General features: G+C 34.2%; 1 protein-coding gene across 2 annotated transcripts in view; it reads right to left on the reverse strand.

Annotated features, from left to right (window-relative positions):
- LOC124638756 (histone-lysine N-methyltransferase PRDM16-like) overlaps positions 1–11639 on the reverse strand; it is a 63123-nt gene extending 51484 nt beyond the window's left edge. For both annotated transcript variants that reach the window (XM_047175836.1, XM_047175835.1), the window contains exon 1: positions 11224–11639. The gene's annotated coding sequence lies outside the window, so the exon portion shown is untranslated. The remainder of the gene's footprint in view (positions 1–11223) is intronic.
- Positions 11640–11865: the final 226 nt, after the last annotated feature.

The raw sequence follows: 11865 nt of genomic DNA on the forward strand, positions 1-11865 counted from the left end.
ATTATAAAACAGCTATAGTAAAACCAACAAAATATATAGATAGTCTTTTGTTTTAAGATTCTTTCGAATTTTCGATGTTAAATTAACAAAAAAAAGCAATGCGCTCACTTTCTTATTAAAAAAGCCGTTAAAAAAGGGACAGAGTGCAATCAAAATATGACATGGGGGGGGTCACGGCCTGACATTACCCTTTCGTCTCCATTTTTTATCCCAAAATTGGATAAAAAAGCAATTTTTTTTCGCGATTTTTTACACCGCTTTTGTGTGAAATTTCGCACGGTTCGTTTTGGCATAGGGTTGTCACGCCGATTTGAATGCAACTAATTTTGGTTTTTCTAACCCTTAACTGTTCGAGCACAATGCTTTACTATCTTCGAAAGGGTACTGCTTATCTTCTACCTGTCTCTATAGAGGCGTGAAGGGTTGATCCTTTTCTTGACCTTCTGACATAAGGGGTTAGGGTTATTTTTTTGCAAAATGTGTAAATTTAAGATGAGCCCAATCAGTGGCAATTGTTATATCTTTGAACATCCCTTATCTAAAAAAAAAGATTGAGGTAACGAGATTAAGTTATCTTTGTAACCTAATTTCGAGGCCTTTGTGACCTCGTATTGATAATGGCTTCTTGTTAAAGGTAACCGTTTAATGAAGATCACACGTTTTTTTACGTCATTGATAATAATTTATGGTATCTACAAAATGTTTTCAATATTTTTGGGAAAGTACTTTTTAACTGGCTCAGTGTGTGAAAATCGTTTGGTAAATGATTTAATATGCTATGTGAACTTAAATCTCAGTGTGAAAACACTTGTATATGCAACTGACCATATTTGCTTTATTTAGTACATAGTAAGTTCTTCAGCCCTTCTCAAATAAGTACGTATTAAGATCTTAAAAGATTTGTCTCATACATCTGGATTATATTATTCTATTGAAGTTCTTCATTCAATCGTTTTGACTTCACAAATAACATGGACATTACTGAGCACAATTGTAAGGACACCTGCTGAGGCCCTTAGGTGTCCTTATTCCTATTCAAATTGTGAAAATAAGCACGCTAAAATAAACCTTCTTTCTGTAGTTGTAAAGTTGAAGATAAATGCTGATGTTTTCAAAAGAATTAGTAGCCACAGGGCGTATCTTAGTTAAGGTAGTCATGTGAATAATTCTACACAAATCCTTTTACTGATTATCATTTCAATGACATAAGTCACTTATGTAGGGTCTCAACAATAGCGTACATAATAATCACGTTCCCAACCAAACAAACTATATGCAACATCTTGAAAGGGAAGCCGTATTACCGATTTGTTTAGCCGTTTCTGTATTATGTAAGTCAAAATATACCTACATGTGTTTTGTTGTCAACTTTACAGTTTACAAGTGTTATGTGATGGTCAGTAACCGACCGATGTATTGTTTCTCATCATGATTTAGAGGTGGTGAATCATTTTGTCACAGCGGATTTCATCATGGCGCAAGTCACAAACACGGTGCATAAAATAATCCTGATTCCTATCTAAAGAATACATGAGTGTAATGGATCGTTAATGTATTTACTCCAAAGACAAGATACCGTAGCCTAATGAAAAATGCTACATACCGCCTACGCCTACGCTACGGCGTAGCGGTCGTAGACACAGATCGATCTGCGGCTACAAGTGACAAAGTTTTTCAAGATGGCGCGGGGCAGAGGGGGTGTATAGGGGGATGCTCATATTTTTTACTGTCGGTCGGGGTGAGCAGTGGAGCCGATCGCTACAGCGCTCTCCACTCACTCGGCCTCTTAAAAGCCTCTCTTCCTGTAAGGGACGTTTCTGAGAAATACATGTGCCGTTATACACGTAAGTGTCTATGTGGCTTTATGTCGCGGGATCTGTAAATGGGCAATCTGTATGAGTGTCGGTACTTTGATAGCGGGGCGTGCGGAGAATGAGATGTGAAGATAGTACTGAGGTACATAGGTAAAGGTACCTATTCCAGTATAATTTTGAATGTCACCGTTTTGATTTTATTTAGTTGGTAGAGTCTCCGAATGATATTTATATATTAATTTGTTACAGGGATTTTTTTAACTAAAAAAACAAAATACACTATCTAAACCACAACAAACAAACAACATTGTGTACCATGTACCATATACAGTGCAATATTGTACAAAGTAACACGAGGTAATCAAACATGTATGAGGAACAACATTAGCGGTAGATAAACCAGTATCTGCGGATAATACGCGCACTGCCCGGCCAGAGCAAACATACTGCTCTCGCTGTTTACTGCGACGGCCGACAGCCATAGCGGGGTAACTGCATACTAGTAACAATCTTGTTAGAAATGCTGTGCTGTGAATTTGAAATTGAGTTTTGTTGGGCATACTTTTTAAAGCTTCAAAATAACACCCCGTCGTTTTTGCGTCGGGGGTTAAAAAATGAAATTAGAAGTGCAAACGAAAAAACTTATAACTTTTGATTGAATAGTGTCTGATTTTTTTTTTTCAAAACACGTTAGTCACTTTTACATGATCATAATCACACACAATTGCCTACTAATAAGAACTGACAGTAAAACTCATAATAATTTTCCGAATCCCTAGATATCATGATAACCAAAATTCAAAATACTCAGCTACGCCCCCATTACCCGGATATCGTACACAGGCAATGTACACAAATCCTGCAGCGTACTTGAAATTAATTTCGTATAGCCGGCGGCATGGGGGGTTAACCCCACCCCACCGCAGACACGTGCGGAACCACGGATAACCGAGTTTTACCGCGTCGCAAATAGCCCACGGCGATTTTGATTATTACCCGATTGAATAAGTTAATCATCGTTTTCATTCAGATAATTGGATGTAGCGATGTAACAAGTGGGTTATTCTGTTTTTTATTTTAGGGTCAAAGCGAGATGAATTTTCAACTTACATCATTGTAAACTAGCTGTTTACCTGATGTTTCACCTGCTTCCCGGGGAATCCACTGCCCGTACCCGGATAAGATATAGCCTATGTTATATAACGTGTAGCTTTTCAGAGCCTTTGAGGTACAAAGAAAGAAAAAAACTGTTTCCTCTCTATTATTTTACAAAAGACAAGTGAAGACGAATAATAGTCCCCATATTGAAAGGAATTCTTTAGAGAGCATTACATCATCTTAATTTTAGGTATTACCCACCACGCATTTACATAAAATTTATCTCCATGTTAATTATTATTACCAAAATATTTATCAATGTTTCTAAATCGGTCGCTCGAGCGATTACTTCTCACTAACACGCGAAAAGCAACATATGTCACGTCCTCATATAACGCAAAAGATAGCCGCAAATATACTATATCTTCAGGTAAACAGTCAAAAATATTTACTGATAAAACCTGATAGAACCGACTTCAACTAGTAATGCTGAATGTGTGTTCACGTAAATTGACAAATGTGAGGCAATAGTTTAAAAATAGTTATGTATTCCATGAAACATTATTCCGTTATAAAAATATATTGATGACTATGAATAATACGGTATGATATATTTTTAGAAAATAAAATTTTATTCTTTCTGTATTCAAGAAGTAGCTTTTATATATAGGCTGGCTCAATGCTCTGGGTGTATCAACTGGATCTAGCAATACAATTGTAACAGCTGATCTTCATCTCCGCCATTGCACTCTCAAAACCAACAAAGTTTTTAATGAGATTGTCTTCAAGCAATATCTGTCTGAAATATTGCTGAACTGGTTGAGATATACAGATGTATGTATTAGAAATTATTTTATTTTGTGACATTTTTAAGTGTCATTGCGTAGTGTCTTCCATTTGTGTTAATAGATTTATTTATTTCTTCTTATACTTCGGCCGTTCAGAGAATGCGTTCCTGACACCTATCAGTTAGTCACGACTAGTGATGGGCACAACATAACACTGAGTTCGTTACCGTTCCTTCAAAATGAACCGCCGCATTATTTTAAGATTATTTTCGTTTTAAATTGGCGGAATCATTTGTTTTATATTTTAGTTATTTAAGTGGAAACCAAAAAAAGGTAATATTCATATAATAAAATTGTTTTATTTATTCTTTGTTACAAGTACATTGAATTGAATGTGCGAACAGAATATTAATCAGACTCCGATTTGCTTGAGGAGGTGGTGTCTTCATCATCATCTTCGCCTACATGTATAATTATATTATTATCAATAACAGAATCAATCCTGATATCTCGGTCTAACAAAAGCCGGGTAATCAAATAAAAACAGATCGAAAACACTTGAAAAACGTGGTCTATGCGCACGAAACGACAACGGACGACTGTTTTAGCGTCACAAAATGGCGGCCCATAACGCCATTTGGGGTTACCATTTTTAATCTAAGTATAAAAATGCGGTTTGGTCATAGTTTTATTTTTATTTTTCATAAAAGTTATAATTAAGTCTTATAGTCCATTATTTTCCAATTCTTAAAAAGAAAATCAAAACGTATTATTTTATATTATAACTGTATAAGAACAGATTACGATACTTGCCTGTTATTTTTAGCACAGCACTACAAAATATAAACCGCTGACATAACCTTGTAATAGCGCAGTATAGATTTAGAAAAATATTGTTTACCAAGTTATTTGACACTCAGTTTGGCACAAAATTATAACATTCATTGATTATTGATATAATAATGTTGTTTTAATGCTCCTCAATTGTTAAAACGGTAAACAACCAGCAAAAATATTTTTATCGTAACTGCAACGCCATTGCAAAGTTACGTCGTCAGTTCAATCGCGACGTGTCAGGAACGCATTCTCTGAATGGCCGAACTATAGTAGTTTGAATTCATATTGATTCCAATATGGATATCAAAAAGCTCCCCACTTCTCCCTAGTAACATCTATAGCAAATATGAATAAACAATACAAAACTATGTATAAGTATATGTGTATCTATGTGTAAAATAGACTTCTGTGTACTCAATTTACATGCGTATTTAGTTTGTTCATAAAACATTGCATATGGCTTCACATTTTTATTTGAATTTATATCTTTTTTCTCTATCAATGGTGCTCTGCAAACGTACAGGGGTAAAACAATAAAAAAGAACAAAAGCTCTGTACAATGGTCACAGTTTGTTATAAGAGTTTGCTCCTATTATGATGGAATATGGGAAGAACTGAGTGGATGGGATCGGTTAATTGAACCCATTTCAATGATTATTGTTATTATTCTCACGGAACAATTTATAGATGGACTAGACATACCTATTCAAAAAAAATATATACCTATTTAAATGCGACATGCTCTAGATCATTGATTTAACATTAAAACATATTTTGGATTTATGTAATGTGAAGAGAGAGATCATAATTACTTTTTGCATAATCTATTTCGCGTTGACGAATTATGAGCTCAGAGAATGCAACAATTATTAAAATTTCACGCAAGTACATTAAAAGATTTGCCAATTGCTACCGTGGAGAACATACGAACACATACGAAGGCTAATACTCCGACTTCACTGTCACTATTGTTATAATTTCACAAGCTAAAATATCCCTTGTGTCACAATCTTAAAGTTGATATTAGTGTAAACATAGTTGATAGTGTTGCGCATTGTATATTTTGCGTTCGCAGCCACGTACCGCGGATATCTAAATATGCGGATCCTATTAAATCAGAAATAGGTATCCAATCAGTGCGCTTATGCTTGACTGCTTTTATACAGTCGTTAGGTAGCGCAACGTTCACGATATTAATACATCGCTAACCCTCCAATGCAGCCACATTCCTGCTTACTTTAATTCATACGGTACGCTGGCTGACTACTAACTACTCTGTGTGCCTTTACTGTGCGACTGTCAAAGAACTTCATACAGATTCATAATACTTCCGCGATTGATTTCATCTAGTACCTACAGTCTCTGTATGTAGGTGTGTCATAACATTTATGAAGCCTTTATCAGTTTTATTAATGCGTATCAATTGCAGATAAGATTAAATCACACCATATAATATTTTATGTAAAATATAGTTTTATCACGGGTAAAATCTAAATAAAATATAATAGCTGAATAGGAGTAGACAAGTAGGTAATATTCGTTTTGGATATTACATAGTACTGCACATAATGTTCGTCAATTTTCCGCATCCCTGCGCCACCTTCAAGGGTTGTCAAAACGAAACACGCTCCCCCACGAATTGACAAAATAGCTGCGCCACATAAACCCACCAAAACGATAGAAAACTCCACAAAAGGCTGAAGGTACTCGACGCCTCTCAACCTAAACGCTTTAACTATGTTCCGACCCCATGCTTCAGGATTGCTCACTCCACTTGTCTCCAAAAACCCATGAATATTTTATAGGACTTTATGCCTAATAGCAGGGGAGGAAGAGTTAGCTTCGCGTGCGAGACCCGAGATAATGATGGCACTTCAGCCGCGGGTTTTGATATTACTTCTAATTGGTGGTGGTCGTCACATAAAACTGTTGCACGCGCCACCCCTATGTACTGGTAAAGTGGAATATACGCCCATTATGTCATAACCGTTTAATATAATTTCCAATCGTTTGATAAAAACATAACAAGAGATTTGTTGCCGTAGGTTATTGCCGTTCTTAACCGGGTTTTTCACTAAGGAGTGTACCTATGTATTTATCTATATAGAGTATCTTGTCCATTAAAACGAAATTATACATCCCTATACGTTTACAGCCTTACTTATAAACGTAAATTAAATAATAAGTAATACTTAAGGGCTGTTTAAGAAAATGCTTACTTATAAACGTTTCTTAAGCATGTCTTAACTAACATTTAGTCACTACTTAAGGCTTTAAGTAGTGATTCGTTAAAATGTTGCTTAGAAGGTGATTAGTGATTTTTATAAGTAAGGGGGTTAGTTTTTAAACGATTACCTAGTTACCGTGATAAAATGTGATACTCGTATCACAAATATGAGGTTCAATGACCAGGACTCAAACTAAAATTATCCTAAAAGCGAAAAATAAAACGATAAAACACAATGGAACGCAGATAAAACCCAACAGTACATTTTAAATATCTAAACATACTTAATTAGTAAAATACAACGAAATAAATAAGGTGAATGAACCGGAAAAACTACATATCTGAAAATATTATAAGGCCTACTGTTATAAAACTAGAAGATTTGTAGACTAATCTGATATAGTTTTAAAGATGTAACTGAATTTCTCATATAATTATTTAGCAGTGGCAACTTTCCGCAATATCTTAATTAATAGTAGTTCATGTAGATGATATCCTACACTGAATAAAAAAAAGTCCCACCAAATCTGAGCACAATACAAAAATTTGTTAGGATAATTTATAATGAGCCAATAATGTGAAATCGAAAACCAACATAATTTAACTACGTATGTAAGTACTTAACTTCTTAGCGTACATTTCTCATATTTCCTATAGGTATCAAAGAGAGGCGAGACAACGCTTGCATATTTTAATTAGGCAGCGCGACGAATGAGGCTTTACAGCGGCGCTCGTAAAGCGAAGCGAGCGAAGCAAGCGAGGAGGCGCTTATTAGTGCCGAGACAGAAGCCTGTTTATCGGACCTAGTGTTGCCAGATTGCAAAATGTTTATTTTTTTATTTTATTTTATATTATACCTTCCGCTTCCGCGCGCAGCTTCAACCGCGTGGTGTGTTGATAAACAATCTACATACCATATTTCAACCATATATTCTCACAAACTTTCACATTTATAATATTAGTAGAATAGGATGTTTGCTCTACCGAATGATCAAAATTTAACATTATTGCAGTTTTATTTGCACAAAAATATTATGAAATTACACGAGCAAAAATAGTCAATCTATCAAAATAAGCCTTTGATTTTTTTCACCAAAGCATTATTTACATAAAATCTCCTTACAAGTCATATAGAAACATGGCAACACCAGACAGAAGCCGGTTTATCGGCCGCGGGCGTGCCTCACAGCGCATTCCGATCGAGGCGACCGCGACCGAGCTTTACGACCATCGCTTAATGACACCACGTTACGACCGGGAAGAGAATCGATTCACGTTTAACTATTGAACTATGGAACCTATCGATTCTTGTTAGACTATAATACTGGCCATCATAGTTGCGTTCTTTCGATTATTTGAATTTGGAATTAGGGTAATTGTTTTTTTTTGGGTTGTCAATTGCTAGAAAGGATGGTTGCTGATTAATGAGAGTGAAAAATAAGTAGGGAGATTGGTCTGAGTTGGTTTTATGCAACAATAAACTTTAGTATATAACTTTGGTATTGTGTCTATATTTTTATGTAGGTACCTAATAAAGACAATAATAGGATAACTTGTCTCTCTGGAACTTACTCTAATTAAAACCATTTTTAGTCTCTACAACATTGAACACTACAATTTATGTTTAAAAATACAACAGACTACCTACAACTTATGCCCATTTTCACGTGAAAATAAATATTAAACAGTTATTTAAACAAAACGAAAGTATAATGTTCATCTTGGGCCTTAGTATTGTATTGAATACGTCTAGATATATAACATATCATGACAACTTGACAAATATCTATGACATACACTATGATCTTTTGGGATATGCAACTACTGGTAGCGACTTGTTCGCTGAAGCTGCAGAGTTTGATAACGCTAATTTCAATAACTATTATACTATATCAGACTTAATTTTAACAAAAAATAGTGTTATGTAACATGCAAAGTATTTTCCACAGGACCCGGGCGATGCCGCTGACGCAGCATATTCTCTTGAAAATGGTTCTGAAGAGATATGTAATACTATATTTCGTTATACAAATGTCAATATGATTCGTCATTTCTCTTTGAATTTTATTGAAGTAATCAGTGTTTACAGATACCCCAATAAATTAATTTAATTATGTCCTCAACTTCTGGGTCAAGTAACAAAGGCAATAAATTACAAAACTTTTAATTACAAAATTGAAAGTGTGAGTAATTATGTATTTGGGAAAACACAATAGATAAGAGTACTACTCATTCTCAAGTCAATAATATTTACACACTTATTAAGGAAAACTATATACAGTTATATTAATCTGGGGAAAAAAACAAAAAGGGCCTTAAAAAATAACTATTCGAAACCTATCAGTTTCAGAGTTGTAGAGTATCATATAGTAGAATACTGAAAACATTAGAGGTATCGAATTCTTTAATAGTCCTCCCGAACTATTGTTCACTATATGTACAAGTTAAACTATAAGTTAAAGCTAGACAAACAAAATTACAGAAAATAGATAACCTTGAAATTATCTACATCCCGGATAAATTATTTTCATTTAACGTAATAAATATCATACGTTTAGGTACAAGATAAACGGCAAACGTGACTTATCTGTATAACGATCGATATTATCAAATAACGTTTACTCACACCTCTGTTTAGACCTAAAAGATTAAGATTATGACTGTCTAAAATTTAATCTACTACGTTCAATTTAAGGTTTAAAAAATGTCTCGTCATGATACAAAGATTAGACAGGCGTAGAGCAGGTTTTTCGTTTCAAAAGTCCATGTTGCATCATTAAACAAAATATCTATATCTACTCTATGTTCGTTGGTTTTTTACCAAATGGACTTAGAGACACATTTATTAGCAAGGTTTCAAAAAAAGATACATCATAAACTTTTCGCCATGTCAGTTTTTGCGAATGCACAGACAGAAAAACTATGTACATGTATTAGGAAGTATACCTAGAAGAATAACACTCGGTTCATCAATGTAACCAATAGGGTAGTGTCCAGGGTCAAAATAATGAAATAATATTTAGTCCGCTTTTTAGATAATCAAAAAATATTGGATACGTATTTTTTCTTTTTTTAATTAAACATAAAATGACAAAGATAATACACTTCAAAAATTAGGAGTGGGGGCCTTTTACGTCACAGTGTCCTGAAAATTGTAGCAACTTGTGACGTCACACTCAACTTTAACACGCTATATCTTAACAAGTTCTGATCCAATTTAAAAAAGAAAAAATACGTATCGCTTAATTTTGGACAATCTACAAGATGGACTAATTATTATTTTTTAGGAAACTAGCCTATTAGATAACCGATCGAATACGGTATATTAAACGATGTACGTTTGTAAAGTACCTATACTTCATTTAAAATCAAAAGTCATTTATTCAAATTAGGCTGCAAAACAGCACTTTTCGAACGTCAGAAATTTACAAAAGAAAGCCCCCAAGACGAAGCCCTCCCTTCACTACTTCCTATGCGTTTTTGCTGGGAAGAAGAAGTGGCGCAACAAACTCCCCAGCAACACACGTCTCTCTGTAGGTTAGAAGAACCTATTTATAATACATAAAGTATACTGCAGTATATGTACAATATGCAACCACCACATGCTAGCTAGCACTCACCCTACATACCTAACTAACTCAAGAATTTAATGAATTAATTTCATTTCATTTCGCAAAAAGTTAAGCAATCTTCTGATCTGTGTTTAACTCCCATGCTGTTTTCTGTTCAACTGACAATACCCATCCAAAACAATTTACAAAAGCTGACTGAGTCATTTTTATTCAAATCATTTAATTACATTTTCGATATAAATATCTACAATCTATATCTAGTCCAAAATTAGGTCTTAGCAAGTACCTACATGACACCTACATGAGTACCTACATGTGTTTTAATTACATAATCATTGCACAAGGTTTTAAAACAGCCCCGCAACAGGAAAAAATTGAAATAAAATTCTAATATGTATTGCATAACTAAAAATATAGGTACTTACTATTTTGGTACGTATGTATCTTATTTGTAGTGATAAAACCCCTAAAAGTTTAATTTATGCTTTTCAAAGCACTACTGAATACAAGTAGGTAAGGAACTTATAACCAATTCCCAAAAAAGGAGATTTTTTATTCGAATGTTTTTTTTAATTATGATGAAAATTTCTTCTTGCTAAACGTTTGTTGTTAGGAACATTTGATACGTTTGAAATAACCTTTATCTAGGGGCACTACTTATATTTGTAATATCACGTGTGTTTTCTTTCTAGCGGAAAATCCAATACCCCATATTTTTTCTATTAAATAGAACGTATTAAGAAATCAATATGTTTGGTTTTTATGAATTTTCGCGGAATTTACATATCTTTTCATTACCAATCATGAAAGGAATTCTAAAAATAAAACCTTGAAGAAATCCTTATCTTTAAAAATACACTAAACGCAAAAAAAATACAACAACTCACCGGAAAATTATCACCAATTATCACAAACACTTTCAAACATCCCTGACCGTGATAGCCGTACAGTAACAGTTTGTTAATAAAACAATAAATGTCATGAAAAGACAACGAACAACAAATTACACACCTGTTCACTTTCGAGACACTTTTCATCACTAAACTAACAGTCGTCACTCACGTACACAGAGATAATTCACAAGATATCTAGATTAGACGAACTATATGATATGTAATCGACCGTGTCATAATCGTAACCGATGCCTTGTTTAGCACAATACGATAAACACTGATAAATAAATTAAAAGAAATAAGTTTACATTATTAATTGGAATTACTACGTAATCGATTGGATGATAAATGGGGATTTTATGTGGCGGATGCAGATACGCCAGCGAATTGATACTCAGGCACGTTGTTTGCCCGAGTTGCTGAAATCGAGCGACTCGACTCGATTTGAATCGAGCGTCTTATATTTATATGAAAGTGCTAAGGAGATTGTTACGTGTACTTCAATAATAGGTATTTAGAACCTTATCTAACTCGCACACCTGACACAAACGATCAAAATCTATTCTATTTTATCAAATTCATGTTTTGCTTCCGTTTAGGTAACTACAGTTAAAATACTAATATCCTTCGTCATGG

The sequence above is a fragment of the Helicoverpa zea genome, chromosome 18 (assembly GCF_022581195.2).
Source record: "Helicoverpa zea isolate HzStark_Cry1AcR chromosome 18, ilHelZeax1.1, whole genome shotgun sequence".
Lineage (NCBI taxonomy): Eukaryota > Metazoa > Arthropoda > Insecta > Lepidoptera > Noctuidae > Helicoverpa > Helicoverpa zea.